This window comes from Cygnus olor, chromosome 11 (assembly GCF_009769625.2).
Source record: "Cygnus olor isolate bCygOlo1 chromosome 11, bCygOlo1.pri.v2, whole genome shotgun sequence".
Taxonomy (NCBI): domain Eukaryota; kingdom Metazoa; phylum Chordata; class Aves; order Anseriformes; family Anatidae; genus Cygnus; species Cygnus olor.
Window position 1 is genome coordinate 3473468 of NC_049179.1, and position 25342 is coordinate 3498809.

Sequence of the window (25342 nt, forward strand, 5' to 3'; positions counted from 1 at the left end):
AAGTAAATCTTCACTTACATTTCCACTGCTCCAAAGTAAGATCATTAATGACTGTAACAATGATGGTGATTTTCTTCTCCTCATAAAACCTCTCATCAGAATTACAAAAACGACATTCTCTTGTTTCTCCCTCCTACTAAAAGCATTTTTTTTAACTTTAATGGGAAATTTCTGAAGAGCATGCAAGAAGAGAAGATAAAAATTGTAATCGGAAGTAAATAAAAAAGCAATCAATTCAAAATCCCTACCTATTATGCTTTTTGCAGGGAAAACTACATCACCACACTTGTAAGCTGGTAAAATAAAACAAAGGTGTTCCCGGTGATATTTTCTAGTTTGGTTTCCACTTAATACAAATTGTATCAACAGGGTCCCGGTTGCCTCTGTTGAGATCTTTTGTTTGACCCTGTGAAATCTGAGCCAGAGCTTAACCTACTTGGATCCCAGCCCTAAAAAGATTCAAGCAAATGCATATCTCCCCTTAATTGAAATTGATGGGCCTACACATCAGAATAAGGTTCAACAGATGTGCATCACGTCCATAGACTATTACAATAAATTGAAAAAATATATGTAATTTCAGTGTTGCTTTCAGTCTAAACCAACAGTTGGAAGACATATTTATTATTTATTTCCTTGAGAATTTAGTTCCCAGCAACGTCAAATTGTGGTCATACTTATTTATAGCTGTATTGGCGTCAGATGACCAAAAAAGAAATTAGTCACATCTACTCTGTAAAATCTGCTGTGCTGGACACACACTGGCACCACAACACCACCACTGACACCCTGTAATCACACCTGGTGTTTTAGGGCAGAATGTGATTAAATTGGCACCAAAAATAATTAAGTGGGCCAGACTCCGAGCTTGCATTTTTGTGGTGGAAGTGGTCACTAGGCTTCAAAAGCTATGTCTGTACTCCTATATCTCACCATCAGTTCACCTTTTTTTTTAAATACATTTTCCTGTGCTTTTTTGGTGTGAAGCCTTTCAGGTATAAGTCCACTTCTGTTGCTTGCTGGGTTTGAGTAGTTCTGATGGAACACACAGAGGCCCAAAATAAAATTGGGTGTAAAGAAGAGACTTCCTTTTTAGACCTAGCAGTAAAGAATAATTTAACAGTTTTTTTTTCAGCCAGATCTTGAAAGAAACAGGGCATCCTCCAACTCCAGCAAGGTTACCAGTGGCTGGTGGCATGACCAGAGGGACTGCACAGCACACACTGGATAGGAGAGGTGCCCCAGAGAGCTGCCTGTGGCACATGGCCACACCAAACTTCCCCCTGTGCTACCTGAGCATAAACTATCTTTCAGGTTGTTTGGCCTGCTTGGAGCCTCCCCCATGACTGATTCAGCTGATGGGAGTTATTGCTGCTAAAGATTTAAAGGGCAAAATCCAGAGAGGTCTGTTACAGAATAGAATAGCATCAGCACAGAGGGCTGTGCTCTGCTCTTCAAAAGCCTTTTTCATGTTAGGAATAACTCCACTTCAGTGTTTTTCTCACATTCCCATACAGCACCAGGTTTGCCCCAGGTTTTTTATACACCTGTATTAACACTGAATGAGGGCTTCTTCCCTTTATGTATTAGGTAGGCCAATAAATTGAGGCCAGTTTAGCTGACTCCTACACAACCAGCTGCCTTTGTACCTCTGCAAAATGCATGAAAGAAAAATGGCAGCTTCTTATATGCAGTTTACATGGTAATATACAACTAAAACAAAGAAGAAATAGATCCAGAATAATTGTTTAAACAAAGAGGAGCTTGTGCTGACACAATTAACTTGAAGACACTGAAGAGGATTATTTAACTGCTAAGAGACTAACCTGTTCTCAGATGAGCTGACAAAGCACTGAAGACCTTCCAGGAATATCCACCTAGGACCACTACTCAACCCTCTACTGCAATCCTTGTACTTACTGGCTTTTAATAGTTTTGTTGGACATGTAGATTGAGGCTCCTGGTCAGTACAATAAAAAATAAAAGTAAATAATAATAATAATAATAAACATAAAGAGGTTAATTTAGGTCCCTTTATTGTAAACAAAGGCATGTGGTTAAGTTTAAGCATGTCAGAAACCTGAACAGTATTTGCAGGACTGGAATCTTACTTTTACTTTCCCATTTCCCAAATATCTTTCAAGCAGTGCAGCAGCTGAACTCAGACAAGGTAGGATAGGGGCTTTCTGGCCTTGTGCCTCTGTTTCCAGACATTCCCTTTCTGCAGACAGTTTTTGCTCATCTAGAAAGTGATGTTGCTGTATTAGTGCTAAAATTCCTATCTTTTCTAACTCAAAAGTGCTGGAAGCCTGTTGCGCTGGACAGATATATTTACTAGAGGATGAAAGAGAATGAAGGAGCCATTTTGGGGAAAGAGTGAGCCCGCTGTCTGCATGAAGGCAATCTCCACCATGCGGTCTGGGTGACAGGCAGGAACTAACTATTTTGCCAAGTTAATTCCAAAAGCAGTGTTCGTTTTTCTTCCATTTCTGGAAGTTAAAATCTAACACAAGCCCTCTCTGCAAGGGAAAGTTATTCCTAAATATTAACCTATTTTCCACAATTTTTATTTTTTTTTCTTCCTTGTTATTGTCTCTGCCAGTTGGGGAATATACTGTCTCATGCTTTCAAGGAGTAATGTCTTGCTGCCCTTTCTGAGCAGCCAGTACCAAGGGTGAGTGCTCTTCCCTGTTTCCTGTCAATAGAGAGAGATCTGCCATCTTGTGTCCAATGCAGGGCCAAGGAGAGGCCTGCACATTCAGAGACTACACTGAGGGTAAGAGGCAGATAAATAATGAAATATTGCTATCTTCATCCTCAAGACAAGCATAAAACAAATTCTGTGAGGATAACTGACTTTAAAACCTTGCTAAAAAAAAAAAGGCACTTTCTAAAAGCTTTAAACACTGGTTCAACTGAACCCCATTTTGATGCCTTCTTTGCAACTCTTCTTCCCTAAAGATGTCTGTCTCCAGATCTCCTGAGCTACGCCCAAGACATCTCCCCCCAGTTCTGATTGTTTTCTTACCTCTATTCATGTGTAGCATTAGTAAAATGAGAGTGCAATAACTAATAGTACACCTAATCAATTTTTATGTGTATTTTAGCTTTTATGTTTTCAATTATTTTAAAAAATCTAATTTACCTAGAAAATCTTCAAACTCATGTCACATTAACTGACAGGAGAAACTGGGCTGTGTTCAAACCTCACAGTGAAAAAGGGGCTATTTTAATTTGAAGGATAGCCTGCTTGGCCAGGAGTTTGCCAAACTTTCCTGGTTCTTGCAGCATCTGAACAGCGTGTGTGCAAGTATTGTGCAGTGGGCAGTATCGCAACCTGGAAAACAATGAGAAACATAAAAAGGTAGGGAAATATTAGGCAGGCCCCATGATCATGAATTCGTCTCCATCAGAGTACGAGTATTAGCTACCACGTTGACTAGTTATGGAAACAGTTTTGGAAACCATCCTCACTGGCTCCATTTCTTCTCTGCTTTGCCATCCATTTAGTCTTTTATCTCTCTTCAAGGCAATTTTAAGATGTTAATGGAATGGGTGTGCAGCCCTTACTCCATGCAGATGAAGATGATCATCAGAAACAAGACAGCGAGGGTCTAGGTTCACATAGGCCTGGCTATAGCTTGCCATGATAGGTCAGACAAGGAGTGTGGTGTCTTGCTGGGATACTATACAGATCACTTACATTCTGGAAGTCACGATAACCTGATTAAATTCCCAAGGTCCATCCAAGTTCTTCAATGGTACAGACAGTTTGAAACTTTTTGTTTCCATAGACTGCCTCATCTGTAAAGTAAAGTTTTCTGGGGCAAATCTTTGTCTCAATGTAATTTCAAATGGGATCAGCTGCTGAGTTTGAGAAAGTTATGAGTATGGTGTTCCTATGTGTCACATAGCTGTCTTCAAGCTGCAAGACATCAATAAAGAAGAAATAGGCACTAACTACTGCAGCCTAAGAAAACTACTTAAAAAGGGACAGCGGGTCATGAAAGTAATGATTTGGACTGTCCTATACAGCAAGGCTGATAAGTAGGAAGGAAGGTTGTCACTGACAGAAATACCAGAGTTTGATACTTAACTGAATCAGGTTCTGCACTGACATCTTTCCATTTTCGATGATGCTGAATATTTGATAACCTTGCTGGTAAAAGTTAGGGGTGAAAATATTTTTAGTCAGACCCCTATGCAAATGCCTGATCTTGTCAGCTGTCTTTCATGCTGACCCAGAAGCTCAGTTTTAGGGAGACTAACAAAATCAAAGACAAGGAGAGAGAAATGCATGCAAGTTTCATGCAACAAAGCAAACAACACTTCAGTCTTTAATTCTTTTCCTCTTGAGATTCAGTAGTAATCTGGAAAGGCAGGAGGATTCAAAAGTAAACGTTGCCTGCCTGAAATGGCTTGACTGCAAGGACTGGGTCAGCCCCTGTCTGCAGGGGCTCAGCACCTCCTGTGAATTGCCTTGCTGTATGCAGTGGTGGCCACCTGTACAGAAACGTGACCCAGAGAAGCTCACTGCATAACACGGTAATACAGTAATTCCAGACATGATAGGAGAGGATGGGAGAGCACCAAATCCTCAGACTCAGAGCCATATGGCACAGGCCCTAGCCCAAGAAACCATCAATTTCAGTTATGTTGGGCCAAGAGCTGCATTCCCAGATAAACGATGGATGTCCTTAATTGCTGCCTGAAGGAATTCTGGAGGATTTCCAAGTCCTGCAGCCTCCTGAGAAATTTGTTTGCATTTTCTCCTGTATGTAAATGGACAAGACAGTGATCCAGCGAAACCCAAGTGCTTGTGATTACAGCAGTTGTCCTTTGATTCCCCATCTGGTGAGCAGGAAGTGTCTTCAAAGATCAAACACCAGCCTGAGGACACATTCAAGATTTTTGTTCTCAGAGAAGTTGCTCCCCAGAAATGAAGGGAAAGGAAAATACTACCTGCACATTGTGCTCACAGAGCAGACAGATAACCTCACACATCAATATGATGCCATAGCCTCATGCTTCGTCTCATCTTTCTTCTTCAAGCTCCCAACACGACGGTAACGTGTCCTGCCTAAGATCAAAGCACTCACATCTCATCACTACTGGTTCATGTCCATCTGTTTTTAACACTTCGGTTCTTTTTGGTCAAAACTTCAGCTCTCCTCCTGCTTGTCTTCTGGCGCACAACTCCACCACCTCCAAGCACCATGTCTATTCGTGCGCACACTCCAAGCTGTCAGGACCCTCTCCTCCACACAGCCTTTAGCCCGAAGGCCTGCATCATGCAACTCTTCACAGCATTTGTGCCAGCAGTCACTGTATCTTGAGCATCGGTGGCTGCTGAAGGCAGCACTGCCTGGGCCCAGGAGCGTTGCTGTCGGTGCCTGGTCAGGATGCAGCAGGAAACGTCTGGCATCCACTCCACGACCATCTGCTAAAACCAGGCCTCCTCTGGCAGGAGTCCAACACAAAGTAAATAGTTTCACAGCCAGATTTCAAACTACAAAATAACTGAGAAATATGGCTCGCTGCTTCCAGTTTTCAAATCCAAGACGTGGAAGCCCCTAGAAGCAAAAATCTTGTATGGATCCTAAGACCTTGGTTGCCAAATGGGTTCATCACAGTAAACAACAGGGAGAGAGTGCAGTGATGTAGCCATTTTGCTCGGCTAATTAGTTCAATTTGCGCATTTGCTAGTATTTAAGATGGTTTCTTTCTCAAGATCAGTGATGGAGAAAAATTAAATTGTCAAACTGGAGAATTCAGCTTGCAATACATGTTTGGGAAACTGTACGGACAGAAGAGTTCTGAATGTTGCTACTGTATGGTATTTTTCATGGCATAAGAGAGAGAGAAGGACTCAGTGAAGTGTGAATGATTTTTTAAAAGAACAGATTGCCATGTATTTTAAAATAGGTCAAGTTTTTGGCCTAGTTTTGTTGAGGGTGCCCCTTAAAGCAACAGGGTTTAATATCCATGATAGTGCCATTGCATTTTTGTTTTTAGCTATGTCTATGTATGACTGTAGTTTTAAGGCAGAAATGTTCAAGCAGAAGAATACAATGGCAAAGACTGCGTATCTCAAGCCACATTTCTGAACAAGTTACTCGGAATAGTAAAATCCCAGTGGTGGCCACATTTTATCCTTAATGTGTAATGTTAATCTGAAACAAGCAGCTAAGAAAAAACAAACTATAAATGAAGGCGATGACCAATGAAGCCAACACCCGCACACCTGACTCCTGTCAAACTTGACCTATTAACTCCCTGGAGTCCTGGGAGTGCCACTACTTGCTTTCCATCTTGAAATTGATTAAATCAATTGATTATTTTTATTTAAGTAGAAACAGAAATACAATAATGGCACTTAGATTGAAGATGCACAAGATAGTACTTAAATGAACAAACTACGGCTACATATGTTGAAAGAAGATAGATTACAATGGTCAGTTGTCAAAGCAATAAGAATCTGTATGTGTACATTTAGATTCTAAAAATGGGCATTCAAGATATTTAAAAAGGTGAGAAATTCTGCATGCAATATTAATTAATGTAGAATAAATACCATTTGTCTTCTACGTATGTAGCAGTCTGGTACCTATATTTATGGATGCACCTTTGCTCTGAGAACATAGGTACAATGCATACATATATAATGGCATTACATAGACTTAATTACTCAACATAATACTCACAGCAGTAATTGAAGTTGGCTTCAGTGCAGTCATATGGAGTAAGACAGGACATGAGTAGGATTTTCTCCATCCTAGAGCTCTGGAAAAAGACCAAGTACAAATCAAGACTGGTTGTGCTTGGGAAGTACACAGACAGGACTTGTCACTCTACCTACTCTCCCCTGAGGCAGAGGTGGGAGCTCGGTGCATCCTTATTAAGATAGAGGTTCTTCGACCCACTAGGTTGATCCATAAGGGATAGTGCCCTTCAGGCACAATCCATCTAGAATGTACTTTCTTGTGGTGAAACTCTGCACTGACCCAATGCACAGCCAGTAATAAACATTAGTTGGCTCACAGTGTTGTACAGTAATAAACATACTGAAGAGCTTGTCACTGCATGCTTCAGGGAAGAAGTACTATCTGGAACAACAAGGTCTACACATACACTTGGTATACAAATCTTTTGCAAGCTGTGGACTTCATTATGAAAACTGTTCATGATTCCAGTTAAGCTGTGATTAAAGGCAAAGCAAAAGCTCCCCAAACATTCATCACATTATAATTTGGAAAGACTTTAATCATAGAATCATAGAACCATTTAGGTTGGAAAAGACCTTCAAGATCTTTAAGTCCAACCATTAACCTGACCTACTAAGTCTCAGCGCTAAACCATGCAACTTAGTGCCATGTCCACACACCTCTTAAACATCTCCAAGGATGGGGATTTCACCACTTTCCTAGGCAGACTGTTCCAATGCTTGATCACCCTCTCTGTGAAGAATTGTTTCTGATCTAAAACTCCCCTGGCACAACTTGAGACCGTTTCCTCATGTCCTATCACTTAATAATTAAGACTGTTTTGAGAATACCTTTGCTTTAAGGATAGTAGTTGTAGTCACCACTATGGACTAGAACCTTTGTTTTGTACCTAATACTAATCTGCATCCTCTGCAGTTGAACCAGTGTGAACTGCTACACGTGGCTTTGTGTGAATGGTTTGTGCCATAAAAAGGCACATGAAGAAGAAAGAGGATATTTCTCTTTGCAGAATACCACAAAGTGCAGGAAGAGTCATTCAGAGAGCTCCCAGGGATACTGATTTGTGAACAGCTCTTTTTCACATGTGAACTCCCACTACTTCCTGCAAGACAAGAATATTGTGCACACAGATCCGGTTTGAGTTTTCGCACTGATGATTCCTTCCAACACTGCTCATGTATCAAAATCACTTTCACTACATGATAGACGACAAATTCTTCCAATAGTAATTCTATTAACTTTCTGTCTGCTACAATCTAAATAATTAGCAGAGATGCTAGGCAGATTTGTGCTGCCTGTGATAAGTAGCAGCAAAATGTTAGTAACTCTGCAATGATCCCATTTCTAATAGCTGACAAAGTCTTAATTTGCAAATAATCCCACTGAAAAGTCTTCCTCAGCATAAATATGTGACTGCAGTATTACTCAGTGAGGACTTGGGGACTAATAATCTGAATCAAGTTGGAAAAAAATAGTCATGTTATCTACTTGGATTGAATGTGTTGATAAACTTCACAGGGAGTTCTCCTCACCAGCATAGACCTCAATGGAGCATGCACATTATTTTTTCTTATCAGGGTGAAATGTAAGAAATGAGAGACTGTTTAATTCTGTTTACGACATTATACAGAGGTCCAGATTCTTAATGCCTGCTTTTGTAGAAAGTTCACACTATGGGATCCTGAAGTCAGCAACACATCCACATTTCAGGTGGAAAAAACCTCTGAGTAGAATACCTGTTATAGGGAACATATAGGATAATTACACTGCATGCTGATGTAAAATGACTGGTTCATCTACCTGAAGGACAGGATCTTATTCTGTTGGACTAAAACAATCTTCTGTGGGATTGGAGACAAGAAAATTGAAAAGAAAATGTTGCTCATAATTCATCTGGCTGAACTCACACTTATCCTACCTAGGCAATGGGTTTAGCTCAGAGTCAAAATCAAGCTATCAGAAAGGTACCACTGAGATGGGGATGAAGCCAGATAGCTTTTGAGGGAACCCAGTCCATGAGCAGATAACTTGTGAATGGGGGTGGGACGGGAGGGATGGGCTCCCATGTCAGATGAGTGTGGCAGTGAATGAGTCAGCAGTGGTGGTTACAGACTTCTCAGTACTCACAACAATCTTTGCGGTCGTAACCAATCTGTTTGGGTTGGATCCTCACCCTAGCAAAAAAAATCAATAGCAAATCAGTTTAGATAGGAGAAGAATGGCATCCTTTATCAAGATGCTTTATCAATGTCTTAACAGTTTACTGCCAAAACTTCTAATTAGGTTAACAGTTACAATGTCACTGCTCTTACAAATCAATACCACATACAGCCAAAAAACAGCCGTTCTCATACTCTCAGGCTTCTAACATTTCTCTAACAATTCAAAAGAAAAACAGACCAAAGTATAAACATCAATATGAGAGAGGACTTCATGTCCTCTGTTATTTTTAAAGTGAACCTAAGAGACGGCTGATATATTTAAATAGCTTTTTAATTAACGTTATGTGTGAAATTATAGAAATTCAGATAAAAGCTCCCAGTTTACAACTAATATAATTTGAGCATAGGAGCAAAGTGTGGGGATTAAAATGGATAAAATCATGGATTTTACTCTTTGGGATAGCACTCAGAGATTTTCAACAGTTTTAATCTGAATAAGCTCTACAGGAGCAGCTCAGTTTACAAACCAGTGCATTTCAGATCTGGGTGTTTTATTACCACTATAAGAAGAAGAAAATAAATAAATCAGTAGGTCACCTTGCTAACTTGATTTTCCTGCAGCAGATCATTTTCTTTCCTTCAGGAAGTAAGGAATAGAGATCTCTTTCCACATCAGGAAGAGAGGGATTCGGGGCAGCTTTCCCTCTGCTCTTCATTTTCACTTTAACCTGTAGAATGAGTTGATCACATTCTGTTAATTAAAATTTCCCATGTTAGGCAGTTTTGTTTGGTTGAGGTTTGTTTACTTCTCCTTTCAGGTTTTAACAAAGTCCTCTCCCTGAATTCTGGCAGAACTCAAGCTGAGGAATCCAACTGTTTAAGCCAAGTTTAAGATACTGCCATTTACACAGTCCTGTAAGGGCCAGATAGCTAAATGTGATATCAACCCAGGACCAATCCTTTTCTCAGATACAGGCTGTGTTTTATCCACATTCAGGAGGTAGGTTGGCCAGAAATAATGTCTAGTCCTTTTATTAACATAGCAGGCACCCAACTTAGAGCTGTGCCTATTTAGGCTTCTAAAAACAGTTTGCACTGAATATACCCTCTGGCTTCCTGGCAAGGCTGCTCCCATACCAGTAACTTGATCTATGCACTCATGGTCACCATAACACCAGCCAAGCACATGGAAATAAGAGCATCTTTAGAAAATACCTCAATGGGTTAAAACAGCAGGGCACAGCTACCAAAGTGATGTTTGAGATTCCTCACTCTGCAATGCAGAGAGAGGGGCTTGGTACCTTCTGGCTGTTTGCAACTTGAAGAGAAAAAGGATGATTGTGCAGTTGGCAACTTCTTGCACAGAAAATCTTTCCAGAATTACAGCAACTGACTAGTTTGACTTTGAGTTGCTTTATTCTTCTGGCACTGAGGTAGGGGAGGGGGCAGAATGGTATCAGTTCAGCTAAAGGCACGCAGAGCAATTAACTAGATGCTACAGGCCCAAATTCTGCCCTATTTGTACTGCTGCAGCTTATAGCATATGATATAGTGGCACAACCATCTCTGAGGACAAACACCATCAAAGCAGAGATACAGAGCTTCATTACTAGCAATCTAACTGTTAAAAAGGAAACAATATACTGCACAAAGGCCTGGTAGATAGTTAGAAAATACGATGTTTTAAATTTTATTCACAATGTATTTAATCTCAAATGACATATGCAGACACAGAAAATAGTGATGTGACATTTAAACATACCAGACCCACCCCACTGTAAGATATTTTCATTTTTTTTGTTCTAAACTTTACTATTTTTTTTTTTAATTTTGAAGGATTGCTTGAATAGAAAGTTCTATAATCATAGTATATGGTTACTTTTTGTAGAAAAACATTACTCTGCTATATAAATTTCCTCCTTTTAATTCTGAAAGCATAGGCAAGTTAAAGAATAATCATAGGTTAGTCATAAAAACAATACGTCAATATTTACATGATGTTCTTTCATGTCTTGGTCTTTCTTTGCTAGTCCGATGCTTCAACTTAGTCCAGTATGCCTCATCAAGCTCTGGATCGAATAACTTGGGAAGATATTTTAAGATGCATTTGCATTAGCAAGTGAGAATCTAAATGGAGTAAGAAAAAGTGTCCTTAGCATGGTTCAAAATAATTGCTGAAAGAGGGATCAGGATATAATAGGGTAGAAAAAAACACCCTATGTGTAGCAACGAGAAGGCCTGTGGGTACATCTGCAACTTCCTTGGACTCTGATTGTAAAATTTAAGATTGTTTTGAATTTCTGTTCAAATACAGATGCAGTTATGACATAAGAATATCAGAGCTATTTTAAAATCTGCTCATCTATGGTTTTGACACCACTTTTTAGGGGTCTAAGGAAATTATTTTAAGGAAAGAATTGGGGCTTGAAAACTCCCAACCACTGTTTCAAACGGGAGCAACAACTGGTGTCCCAGGCACTGTCAGGAAGAAAGAGCAGTTTAAGAGCTATCGGGTTGCTTTTCCATCTTACTGGCTTTACAGCTTCATAGTTCTGACTTACTGGGGATGCAACTTAGATATCGATAGATATTTGAGCATAAATATTTCTCTCACCAGAAGTCGGGGCTTTCTCTTTAGCGCAACAGGAGAAATCCCACTGCTTTACCAGGGGCAGCAAATGGGTGAGGCAAGTGAATGGTCTGTTAGTTTCTTTTTCGTTGCAAGTACGTAAGCACTGCTGCATCTGAAACCCAATTACTATAGTATTTACAGCAAAGAATAACTCACAGCAAGTACGAAACCAAAAGTATTGCTACATATATGCAGTGTATTTCTCTCTTTTTTTTTTTTTGTCATAGTTTTGGCAAACCTGCAGTTTGGGGACTAAGCAAAGTATTGTATCTTCAACAGCTTTATAGCAAGTGATTACATGAGCATCCTCTCTCTCTTTTCACATTTAAAACCTCTTTTAAGATTTTTAAAGTTTTTAGGGCTGGCAATATTGTATGATCAGAGAAGGTACCTGAAACACAGCACAATGGTTTCAGGAGGAGCATACCTGAATTCACCCAGTGAACTAGCATCTGAATCCTCCAGTCTGGGGAGCAATAATATGACTCAAGGCATCCCAAATCTCACAAGTGGTTCGATATAGTTTGCTTTTTTTGAATTTCTTAGACACTTATGGACAATCTTAGCATCAAAGTATTGCCAGGTGTACATAAGCTGCTTCCCTAAAGATCTGTCCTCAGAGTTAATAATGTACTTTTTACATTTACAACAGAATTGCTAGGCAGAGCATACTGCATGCATTGCCCTGTCCTGCCGTTTGCCTCAATTCAGATGCTCTACTCTGGTAAAAACAGCAGCGTTAAAATTTTCTCCACAGTACACTTCCCTCCTAAAAATCTCCCACATAAGTAAGCATTCTTACTCCTGCAGCTCCACCAATGCTAGCAAGTGTGGGAGGTCTGGCATTTTTGGTACAAGCATATTTGGACTCTCTCAACAATGTCTGCTCTGCTCCTTTGAATACATTTGCAATTAATCAGAGGAACCTACTACAAAGGGTGGTCTACTGCAAAAGGTATCCAGTGCATTTGGACTTCAATATACCCTTATTTCATTCAGATAATGATGCTTTCCCTCCTCCTGGACTCCCTCTTTTCCTAGAAACTGCTGAATGAGAAAAAGTAGAAGTTCTGTCTGAGGAAACTGAAAACAATAAAAGCTCTCCAACCTGTTTATTGAAAGTGCTATAAAAGAGCCAGGCTCTATATTATTATACTGTAAATATAGTGTAGCAAAACATCATTAAAATTGAAACAGTTGAGTTCATTTTCAAATAGATGATCTGTGGAGATGAACATTCTTCAGATTATCCGTGCTACTACAGGGAAGGTACATTTTACATTGATTTTCGCATAAACATTGTATGATCTTATATGGTATGTAGTCAAATAGCTGGAATCCATTAAAACCATGCTCCAGCTGTGCAATCACTGTCCTCACAAAGATACTTTTTTTTATGTGGTTAATGCCAGGAAGAATCCACAGATTCAATTATGAGATCATCAAAATATGTTGTTTATTGCAGAAAAAAGCATTTGCAGCAATTTAAAATATCCAGTCAACACCACGCTGCTAAATCTAGATAATAGAAATCCTGGAAAAATTTGAGCTAACTCTGTCTGGATTATAGCTGTGGGATTATCTGAATGCTAAATTACTGTATATGTTTTACTCACAAACATGAGCACAGACAGTATAGGAAGATGGATGACTATGCAAATCACAATAAAATCCATCCCAAGAGACTTTTTAATACACTAGGTAAACAACCCCTCTCAATTTATCAAGCATTCTGGATTGAATTAATGCTGTCATTTACTTTGCTGTTGCTGTGTAGAGGAATATGGTTTAACTTGAACAGCTCCTTCAGCAGCAGAAAAATAACAAAGGTTTTCTCTGTGCATCCTTCATAACACACACAGTGCAGGAATATTAATTGACTTCTGTATTTGTATAACTGAATTAAAGAAAATACAACTGTAGTTTAGTGCATAATCAGAAAACCAATTTATACGCAATATTTAGAGAAAAGATCAACTCTGGCTGTCTTGTTAAACCTTCCCTTCCCCTCCCCCGTTGTTTACACACCAGAATTTCTGGCTTTCTAAGGACATACAGTGAATGAACCTGGATTGACCTGACACATAGCATCTCTCAAAATTTCCCCTTGAATGACTCACAGATGTGTGAGCTGTGACCAAAAAAAAGCAAAGAGAAAAAGTGCAGGGTACTGCACAGCCTGAGTGAATTTGAAAGAGGTGATATTGTCTGAGTGTGCCATGCCTGAGTCTCTCTTTTACTGCAAGTGCACTGCTAGGGATTACAAATACACATTCCTTTGGTTGCCAGTTTAGCTCAGTTTGACAACTGCAAGTGAAATTACCTTCAGTTATGGTCATGCAGGGATTATTCTAATTCCTGTAACTCTACTTGTGTGCATTAGTCCTTTTACTGCTCGCTAGTGCTTTTTTTGGTATTTTGTGTGGCTATACTGCATGTTCAAGTACCACTCAGTTACACGGCACAGTCGGGTAGGCTTTCCTGGGGAAGAAGGCTAGACAGTAATTTCTGCTCCCTGTGAACAGATATCAGATGATATAGAAATAGTCACTTTCATTTCCTTCTTTCACATTCAAATAAGGTATGTAGCTCTGTAAACAGATTAAATGCAATTCTGGATCCTGGGAAACTGTCAGTGTAATCCTTCGGTCAAAGTACAAACAAATAAAAGAATAGGCCTTAGCCAGAGAGTTCAGCCACATCCAGCTTTTAAGATCCAACACTTTCAGCAGATATCAAATTTAGAAAGAGCACCAAAATGTTGCATTTCTACTGAGCAGAGGCTATCCTGAATATATGCCATTGACATTTGGGCATGATAGCTGTTATTCTCAAACTGTGCTTATGTGGTAACAGATTTGCATTGTTAGCCTTCTTTGGTGTTTGACAAGGAAATGTGGGTTCTGTTCTTCAGCTGTTCTCCCTCAACCAAAGGAATCATTTCTTACAATTTCTCCCACTACTCTACCTGCTTTTGTGATGAATGTCTGGGTACTAGCTGACCTATAACACAAAAGCTTTTACATGAACTGTCTCCAGAGTAGTGGTCTCAGGGAGCTGAACCAGCAGCAGTAACACCGAGGTATTTTCAGATTAAGGTTAAAGCCACCTAGCCACAAGTATCACTGCAAGAGTGGAAAGCGGAGGTAATGAGCTTAGGTCTACTCTGTGTTTACAACTCCTGCAAAACACATTGCAAAGACTCCAGTCTACACAGGATCAGTACCAAAGGTGGTCTCTGCATAATGGTCTCTGCCATAAAGATAACATACAGGATAGAAAAACGTGAAAAATAGGTGCAGCAAATGTAAGAGTACAGGTTGCAAAGGGCTTATGTGAGCTCTTAAACAATGAGCTAAGCTCATGTATAAAATTAAATTCTAAAATAATTTGGAAAGAGACATTGGGGTTTCATACTATATTACTAATTTAAAGAATAAATACTTAGTGGGATTAAAACATTAGGAAAAGATCTGAAGTGAATGAAGTAAATTTATTAATCTCAAACAGCACTGCATAGCCATAGATCAAACAATAAAATAGGGCACTTCATATTACTTGCAGGAATGCTAGATATGCTTCTCCCATTTCTTATATATTCATTATGACATTTGTTCTACTGTAATCCAGACATAATTTAAACTATTCCCCAAAGTTTGGTTGGATAAACCAAACTTTAAAGGCAAATATTAACACAACTAGCATGTCTTTCTGGAAACAAAGATATGTTTTGGTTAGCATTAGCAATATTTCAGAAGACGGATCAATTTCCATTCAAAAGGAGATGAAACAAATTTAGAAATCTGATTCAGTACTGCAGTTAGATAACAGCTCACATGCTTAACACTATATATGAGCTTAACCACTTTCCTGAAAAAGTATTCCAGCTTGACATAAATCTCCAACAAAACTCAAATCTTTTCAGAGGAGATCTACAAAAATGGTAGACAGGTAGGGAAGAATATGTTTTCAGTTGTTACATGAGCAGAGCTTCCTGTAGCTCTATCAGAGCAACAACCATCATTGTCACAGAGGTAGCTTTGTAGAACTCCACGGGCACAAACCTGGACACTCCTCCATAAAATGCTCAGTGCTCAGACACAAGAGGCCAGCAGTTATCTAATGGTTGTTCAACATGACCCAGGAAAGGGGCAGCTTATGTTCATTTCCTATTGGACCGCTGGCTGCATAAGGAACACAGCTGTACATGGCATGGAATAACATCATTTGCAGCTTTACTGCTAATGTCAACACAGTTGGAAAAGCTGCATGGAAAATAAACCACAACCTTTGTGGAGGTGGTTTCTCTAACACACGCCAGCACTTAGTCATGGTGCCAGAGCAACACAGGGAAAGGACCCATGATTGTTGTTCATGCTGTACTGACTTCAAAGATAAAGGAAAAAATAACTTATTTTTCATTGTCATTAGCTGCTTTTTTTCTCTTTCACATGCAATGCTGTATGAGAGCAAACCCCTGGTTATTTGGGGGGTTGCTCAAATCCTCTGACAAGAGTTAGTTTATTAAAAACTATTAAGATGATTTTACTGTATTCAGTATCTTCTTAATAAGATTTCAAATTTAAACTATAAAGTCCTCTTCTGAGGTTTGAAAGATTAATAAAGAGACTTCAGCAACTTTACATGACCAGCGTGACACATTACTTTTAATGAGAGAGTCCCTAAGTGAGGAATCTCAAATATATTTGTGACTGAATACATTAAAGCTCACGCCAGTGATAATGGCCTCCTCTACAAACAGTATTTTCACAATGAATACAGAAAGTTTTCATGTTGCACAGTATCAGTTATTTTTGCTTAGTGCAATTTTGGACTTTCTTTTTGCTCTAAAACTACAATTTACAATACAGCTGTTCGTTCTGTTTAAGAAATGACAGGCAAGTGATCTTCACAGAAGTGAAGTCACCATTCGGGAGGTATGACAAAAGCTTATGTCCATCTCAGAATAGAATTTTATTATTTTAACTTTTAATTCTATTTAAATACATTTTAAGACTCAATGTAAGTGAAAGGAAGCACTACGCGGTTATAACCACAGATGCTTAATATGTTGATTCGTATCATTTAAAATGGATTAAATTTAACTTTACTCATAATGTTTAAGTGTGAATTGTTTAATTTATTGAAACCAGAAATAATTTTACAATGAATATTTTCACTATTCAAGCTATATGTTTACAGTGAGGATTCAACTTCTTTGATAACAATCGCTTTCATCTCTACATTCCCCTTTCTGTTCCTTATGCAGTGGCATGATCTTGCAAAATCTGAGTTGCAAACACTGGAGAAGATTGTTTAAATCTAAGTAAACAAAATAGCTGTTCCAATGGATCTTTTTCTTTTGATCAGGTTTTAGGGAAAAGAACCCACAATGCAGTCTTTGAACTTAAATGCCTTTGGAGCGCTCTTTTTACTCAGCACAGCCAAAGGCATAAAAGCTGATTCATTCAAAATTAACGTTAGCCAGTTTTTCTTCTCTCCCACTCTGTTAACCAAAAGTTCAGAGCATTTGAACACAGCAGTTCATTTAATAATGCTAATAAGTTATTTGACAATAAATTTTAAAGGAATGTACAGCCTTTCAGTTGCCACTATACTGCTTGTACATCTGTCCTGTGGCACTCAATGCATGTACAATACCTAAATGAAAGTAGGGATCCAACTTTGCTTTCAAAAGAGGACTGTAAGGAGTGATGAGACTGAAGCAAGGACATTTTTCCACTTTGTTGCATTTACATCTAGGAAAGTCTGTATTTATGTATTTGTTTTTGTCAGGGATTTGAAATTTTTTGTGTCATTTATTTTTCTGGGAGGCCTTCCCAGTTATCTGCTGTTGCCTGCTGAAGCATGAATCCTGGGAAAATCATAGCTTCTCTAAGGAAAAAAAAAGTTGTGACTATACAACAGAAACCTTTAAATCACTGCCAAATGGTCCTAGCCTGCAAATTCAGTTCAGTATTCAGTCCAAGGTTATTTCTGCCATGGCAAGGTAGTTTCTTTGAAAGACAGATGCTTAGCTGTGCCTTACTGTCCCACAGTAGATGTCCAGATCTTGATCTATGCATTTCCTCTCACAAAACAATTCCCATTAGTGAAGTCCTGATTTAGTTTAAGCTAACTTACAAATTACTGCTAAGTTAGATTGCTGTGATGATACCTTGACAAAGCTTTTGGACGTGCTCAATATATGTATTTCTCAAAAGATTCAGCCGAAGTTTAGTCCATGAACTGAAAACAAACCCCCTTGTGCTTTTCCTGGTAGCCACCCTCACATCAGAGACGTTCATTAATGTTGTACTTGGATCTCAAATCTGAGGGACTGCCTCAGAGTGCTGTGGGGCATCTTCAGCTAGAGCTGACTTCAATTGCAATTGGGGTGCTCAGCATGCCTAAAAATTAGGCCATGTATTTTTAAAAGCTATCAAACACTGTGTTGTTAAAATAACATCTCTTTTTTGTGTGGCAGAAGAAGAAAAAAATCACATGAATTTTTGCTGGCTCTGCAAATAATAACAATCACTGTTGGCATTTGTTTACGAAAACAGGTAAAAAAAATAACAAACTAATATTCTCCCTCTGCCCCATACTGAACTATACATATATTACTAGAGTTAGTGAAAACGTTTGTGCCTCACCTAAGCTGAAATAATTTCCCAAAGCAGTTTAATGCACTAACGAGTCACATGCATTCATACTGGCAGTTTTACACAGGAGCATGTAGGTGGACTTTTACTTCATTTTATTACACTGCTACGGGTTTTCTATCACAGAGAGGGAATTAACAGAGGAGCCAAGGGCTGAACTGACAATGTAGACTGAATTAGCATTTCTTTTATCAAGCAATGTAGAATGAGCAAATACCAAAACGTGTTATTCTAGTTTAAGGCTACACTGAGAATATATTATTTGTGAATGCTAACACTGACACTTTTAAAATGTTAGAACTTGTTTGTACTTGTTAGATAATACTAATTTGCTCGGTGATGGCACACTATAGTCACCAAATATTTTAGATTACATCTTACTCGGCACTGAATGAAAAGTTAAAAATATGCAAGTTAGTAGTAAAAGCCAGACCTGTTTTGCTGTTGTCAACACAGCATAGCGATTTTGAGACTTCATCTGCATTCATCCTTGATATGCACACTCAAATATACAATGTGGCAAGTCCCATAAAAGCAACAATACAAAAATATGTTTTCTAAATGATTTTTATGCTGCATAGCATGTGCAGAACATACTCTTCCAAGTGGAAAAGAATTGGATACAAGTCACAACACACCTATGCAAATAAAATACGCATTAAAAGAACAGAAGAGTATTTGGCTCTTTCAGATTATGTGGTTGTTGGTACTAAATACATGATTATATTTCTCACTGACAACAGCATGAACAGTAACAATAAATGCAGGTTAATAATGACGAATGGGATCAACAGGAACAGCATGGCCAGATTTGCATTTGCTCCTGTAGTAACTGCAGGGCTCTGCACTGGGTGACAAGATTGTTTCTTTTTCAAAGTGTACCATGTCAGTAGCATGCCATTCTTTTGAAAGGTGATTTCTGCTTCATAGCAGCTTGTTGCCTCCCTTAAAATTAAGGGAGATGGAATTGTGTTCTTTAGACAGAGAAACTAACATATAAACTGGCCGTCTTAGTTCCAATGATTAAGTAAGAAATATTTGGAAAAATATTTAGCCCTATATTACTTCCGGTTTTCTATAATGCAAATTAAATTTGGGAAGAATGAATCATTGATTTATTTCAACTTATGTAGCCTTTGTTTGAAATAGGATGAAGAAATAACCTGATTTGGAGAGAAAAAAAAAAGTGTACTTTCCAGAGGAGATCGAAGAACATTTGACAAAATTATCTAAGGGACAGGTCTAAGGGACTGATTGCGGTCTAAGGTTGCAAAACACTGTTTTTTTAAATGCAACTTCACACATGACCGTATTTCAGATAGGAAATAGTATAAGATTTTTAATTTAAGTAAAATGAATTGTTGCTTTGGGAACAGGCTAGGAAAACAGTGTTTGTATACATCCCAGCAGCTCATTAGGGGTACTGTCAACTAGAAAATGTGATGTCTTACACAGTAGGAGGAATTTCCATCATCAGTGAAAGACAGTTCTCTTACTTTGATGTTACTGTCTTCTGGAATCTTCTGAACCACCATACTGGAGGACCACATTTTTTTTATTATTATTAATTTTCAGTGAGGCAGACTGATTAACTTGTTTTTCTTGGTTTTGGTTTGCTTGTTTTTGCCCCCCCCCCCCAAAAAAAAAAAAAAATCCACCAGCTACTACTACAACTAAAAAATCATAAACTTGTCATAACCTGGTAACATTACAGTGGCCACTTTGAAGAGTGGTCTGAAGAGTATTTGCCAAACCTTTTGATCCCTAGTAATCAGAACAGAAGTGCCCAAAATCCAGAGATTAAAGGATTAGGCCTCAAGAAAGACTTGTGGTATTTCAAGAAAATGTGACTGATGCTCACCACTTATTTTTTACAGTTCTGATGAGATTTAGTGTTTAAGGTCCTTTCCTGTTCAGACATAAAAGCTGCTGTAATCAGAGTATTACTAGGAAAAACTACTCTGTTTGGGGATTCAATATGTTTAAATTGTTGAGACAAGGTTATTGTTTGGATTAGGTTAGAAAGGATGACACAGAAATAAGTAAGCTCCAATAGCAAAGCAGAGAAGAACAAAGAAAAATGTTTGTATTTGTAAACAGCATTCTGAATATCCTAAGCAAGCTAGTTACAGCTATATAATAATCATCTAGAATAGTCTAGCAACTAGGTGTTGTATATGTCTACACAGCTACTGGAAACAAGACAAGTATTTCCATCAAACCAAAACCTGTATGAAAGCAGAACTGGAGGCACTGGAGATGGAAAAGACTTACTAGGTCAGCTTGCCCATCCCCCCAGCCCTGTTGTCCCTCGAAATCCATGTGCTCGGTTCACGCACACCTCCTCTGCTTCTGCCACACAAACTTGATGCATAACAACTAACATCCATCAGTGTCATTACACTAAAAACATGTGATAACAGTCTATACTGACAGGAAGCCATTTTAGGATATTTGTTGTTAAAGTCAAAAGATTTTTTGGCAGACTTCCTATGTCCAAGCAGCTAGCAGCTTTTCCATAAGAAATACGTGGCTATTAATAATACTTGGTCTTTATACTTTATGGAGGAATTAGAGAGCCATGAGGAAATATCAGCATGTATTTTTTTACATTACAATACAAAATGTATTTTTATACATTACAATATGCAATCATGCCATTTCAAACACCACTGGATTATTGTTACTGATTTTGGGAAAAAAATCCAACAGCTGTCTGGGAATTCCCTCAGTGTCTGGATTATTGATTAAATAGCTTAACATTGTCTAGATCCTACCACTCCACTAATGTTTGAAAATGCTCGTTGGTAAACAAGTTTGCACTATTTTCTCTGTAATTGCACAAAATTATGTATTTTATTAAAATTAGCCTGATTTTTGGGTGAGAACTCCACACAGTATGTATGAAATACCAATTCTATCTTTTAAAGTAAAAAATAAGATGCGTCTCTGCAGCCAACCCCCCTGACTTTTCAGAAAACTGCTAAATATGAAATTTCACATACAATTCATTCCAAAATTCTGGTCTTCCTCCTTGCCCCTCCAGGAAATTGGAACTAGAAAAATGAAACAAAAATTTAAGGTAGGGAAACTATTCTAGCGTGAAGTGGGTGGGTGCACGTGTTGCAGTGTCTTACATTACAATGATGTGCTTGGATGCAAGTTTGACATCCTCTGTGGTACATTTAGGATGGATAGATAGATGGATAGATAGATAGATAAATAGACAAACACTGCCCGTTAGCTTTACATTCCTTGCCTGTCTGCATGTGCTACAGTCAGCCTGTCTCTAGTTTACTTCCTCGTTACTTGGTTCAGCATGCACAGGCTGTGGTTTTTGTTCTGTGTGAGGCTCCCTGTGCCTGCCCTGCTTGTGAAGCGAGCAGATAAGAGGCATGGTGTGAACGACAGCTTATGTCACGTGGACCACGAGATATGGCAGCGTTGTGTGGCACGCTGCTGCAACAGAGGCAGCCCCAGTAACACAGACCTCCTTTGAGAGTGGATTGGATTGCTTTGGATTCACTTGCCTAAAAACGTGGGTGTTGACTGAGAAAAGTACCAGTATTCAGAACTGAGAATGTAAACATAGCGCAGTAAACAGTCTATTCATGACTGCTCAACCCAGAGCTGGGTAATCTAAGCAGTACAGACTGTACTGGTCAAAGAAACTTGCGTACACGTAAGAATGACACAGTTTGCCTCTGTAAAGCATCCCTCTTTCCTAGTATGGAGGGTACAGCAGGCTGCAGTAAGACCTGTAAAAGCCATTTCCTTCTAGAGTTGTAATCAGGTAATATTTTATTACAGGCCTCTCTCATATATGTGAGTTTAATTGAATTTAGTTCTACCACATTACCAAGGACAATATACAACCCTTAACATGATTGTTGATCTAAAAATGCTAAGCCTTTTGCATATAGATGATGCTATTTAGGCTATCTATTTGTTTAGCACAGGCCTAAAAATAAACAAAACACAACTTCAGCAATAGTATCAGTTGCTGTCTCTTTGGCCTGATGCATTTGCAATGATTTTTATGGAGGAACATCTTCTCCTAAAACACTGTTGTTCCTCTGTTTCTGACAAGTAATGTGCACATGCATGGAAATCCTGTGCTTTCCTACAATGTTAGCTATGGATGGTATTCAAGTCTCTACTAAATGTCACAACTTTTATGACAGGCATGGAAAATTCTATATAATGAATGTTGAAGACAATAAGCCAATAAGAATATACTAGGAACAAAAAAAAGAAAATATCTAAAATTGTAAAAAGAACAGGTTAATATATAAATCTCAAGTTTTTATATTTTTATTTTGAAAAGGAAAGTAGTCCACACTTGTGCCTGCAGAAGAAGAGGGCCATAGGTAACAAATAATGCATGTTCTTTGATCTAATCAAAAGCAAACACTGTATATTGATCCTCAGCTGTCTTCTGCAATAAACTATTCTAACAGCATATCAGCAACACATACCCTTCTGTCCTGAACCACTCCTACCAGCTATACTGATCGAGCTCTTTTGTTCTATGATCTGCCTCCTCCTTTGCTGAAAGATCAACAGTGGCAATGCAGTGAACCACTTAACTTGGAATGCGTGCATTTTTGTTAGAGCCATTTGATTACGAGAACATCATCCTGAAGAAACCTTATAAAATAAAAAATAATGCAATACTTGGAAGCTACAGAAGAACGAAGATTTACAACCACTAATCATGGAGGGATACTAGCAATAGATCTCAACTATTGCTCAAAATGATCACAAATATTGGTCCATTTGAAATCTGTACTCTGTTTCAAAATGACAAAAACGTGGTATTATAATCATGATTTTTAGGTTAATGTTTTAGAAATGATTAAAGGGAAACTGGGAATCTGCTAACAAATAATGTCAGATAAATCTCAGACCATACCAATGCTTTGCTTTCAAGTGCTTTTTTCAGATAAATGAAATAAATTCTCCTAGCTCTGTAAGTATCTCGCTATTGGTTGTTCCCTGTAATATAAGCCTATTCTCTACCCAGTTACCAACTAAGTATTATAGAATTAACCACAACTGTTAAGGTCACATCAAGTCAACATAAAAGTGATAAACCCTTAATGGAGTAAGGGATCAAGAATATAACAATCTCTTATTTCTGTTTTCTACATCTCTGGAGAAATACTTTGAAGTTCACCAAGAAATACTTATCTAAACATACTCATCTTTTCATATTATTTTAAATACAGGTAGTTGAATTTTAAATCCAGTACAACTGGATTTAAATATTTCAATAAAATAAATCGTATTAAATAAATCATGTTGTGGATCATAGAGAAATGTGCAAATCTGCAATCCTAATACGTATGTATGTTATCATTCCCAGAGGGCTCTACACAAAAAGAACTGTGTTGCTGTGTTTGTTAACATATTTAATCATTTATGATATAATAAATTACCCCACTTTTGTTTATCAAGTTAGCTAAAAGCTGGCTAAAAAACCCATGGCTCTAATCTCTCTAATCTCAACCAGTGATCTTGTTGCCTGCATACCTAACTAGCAGAGATCCTCTAGCTAATATTTATGGCATTTTTAATGTCATGATCTTATACAGCTATATTGGATGAAAATTTCAAAAACAGTAAGTATATTACCAAAATACTTGTCTGCAAAAAGAAAAAATACTTTTCTTTTGAAAAAAAAAAATTGTCGCTGTTTGGAAAGAGCACGTTCATCCTTATAGCTTTCATATTGGCATTATAGTTTTCACCTTGTTGGCATTCTCTAGCTCCTCTGTTTCTCTTAAAGTCCCCCAAAACCTCATTTTGGTTATGATGCTTTAATCTATCTTGGAATTGACAATTTATTACTTAACAAAATCTGTCTTTCCCTTTGTGCAGGTCCAGTTTCTTCTATTGACCTCCCTCTTCCTTGTTTCTCCAAATCAAAAGCTTAACCATTAGAGTTAAATTCTGTACGTTGTTTTTCAAAGGCCACCAACCATTAACGTCTTGCTATTCTTACTGAGCGCCCCCCCCCCCCAAAAAAAAAAGTCTGTAATGGACTGAATTCTTGTCTGATTGTTTTTTCCAAAAGCTCTGTAACTTCTTTTTCATAGGCTCATCCTTTTCCCCTTTGTATCAATACCAATGTTAACATTAAGCACTTTCATTTTCTATATTGATATTTGTATTTTTTGCCTTCCACTAATCACATTTGTCCTGTATTTCATTTCATCACCATTTATCCCATTACAATTCATGTCTCGGTGCTCAAAGTTAATCTCCAAGCATTTCTTCTGTTTTGCAACTAATACTTCTGCAGAAATTCTTCAACTATACAGACCCTCTGTGTTTAGTCAGCTAAGTCCTTGTGATTTCTCCTGTGTATATCTCTCCATTAAAAGCATAGTCTATATAATTCAGGGTATATTATTGTTACTGTATAGACATCCAGATACACATATGTGACTGTACATGTGTTGCAGAGAGAGACAGAAATGTTAATGAACTAACCCCATCAAGGCCATCCAGATCTCTGACCCTTAGGCTCAATGCAGCTCAGAATGTTGCTTTTCTGATTCTTCCTCACAGGTGCAGGGTTCAGAGACTGCCAGGGAGGAAAATCAACAGTAGGGCATCATCATCTAGAAACGTGTGAAAGGAAAACAGCTGAATGAGCAGGTGAGTGGGAGTACAAACCACGTGTGAAAAGGGGAACGACCCAGTAGCTGACTGGGGGGGGAGAAATGTATCAAAATCAAACAGCGTGGGTGTCAGGGTCAAAAATAATGGAAAGATTCAAAAACATAGCAGAGGACAAGGCTAAAAAGAGACAACAATCACAGAAAACTAAGAACAGAAAATGCACAGATGAGAGAGCACGAGTGCAGTAAATGGGGTAGGAGTGGAACAATTGCCGTATTGAAAAGGTGATGACAGAATTATACGCAAGGCCAAAAGGCTTAAGGGGAAAGAGTTCTAATAACTATTTAGTACAATGATGGGTATAATGCCACCTCAGACCTTGTCACTTCTCCCTCACCCAAACTCTTGGGAGCCCAGCGATGCTGGGAGCCGCTTGATCCTTATTCTCTGGTCAGGGAGCCAGTCACCCTAGGCCCTTAGGCCGCAGGCTCTGCCACAGGGCTCCCCACACGGCGTGTGCGGAAATGG

The 25342-nt window shown here is 38.4% G+C and overlaps 1 long non-coding RNA gene across 3 annotated transcripts; it reads right to left on the bottom strand.

Annotated features, from left to right (window-relative positions):
* Positions 1–1645: 1645 nt before the first annotated feature.
* LOC121076381 lies at positions 1646–25339 on the bottom strand. 3 transcript variants are annotated; one of them, XR_005823490.1, is made up of 7 exons: positions 25193–25326; positions 24683–24813; positions 9485–9615; positions 8853–8899; positions 6705–6783; positions 3146–3337; positions 1646–1960 (listed from the first exon to the last, which is right to left on the bottom strand). It is a non-coding gene; the product is annotated as an uncharacterized LOC121076381 (long non-coding RNA). The 3 variants fall into 3 exon arrangements; XR_005823489.1 differs by lacking the exon at positions 1646–1960 and having other exon boundaries at positions 2017–3337; positions 25212–25339; XR_005823488.1 differs by lacking the exon at positions 1646–1960 and having other exon boundaries at positions 2017–3337.
* Positions 25340–25342: the final 3 nt, after the last annotated feature.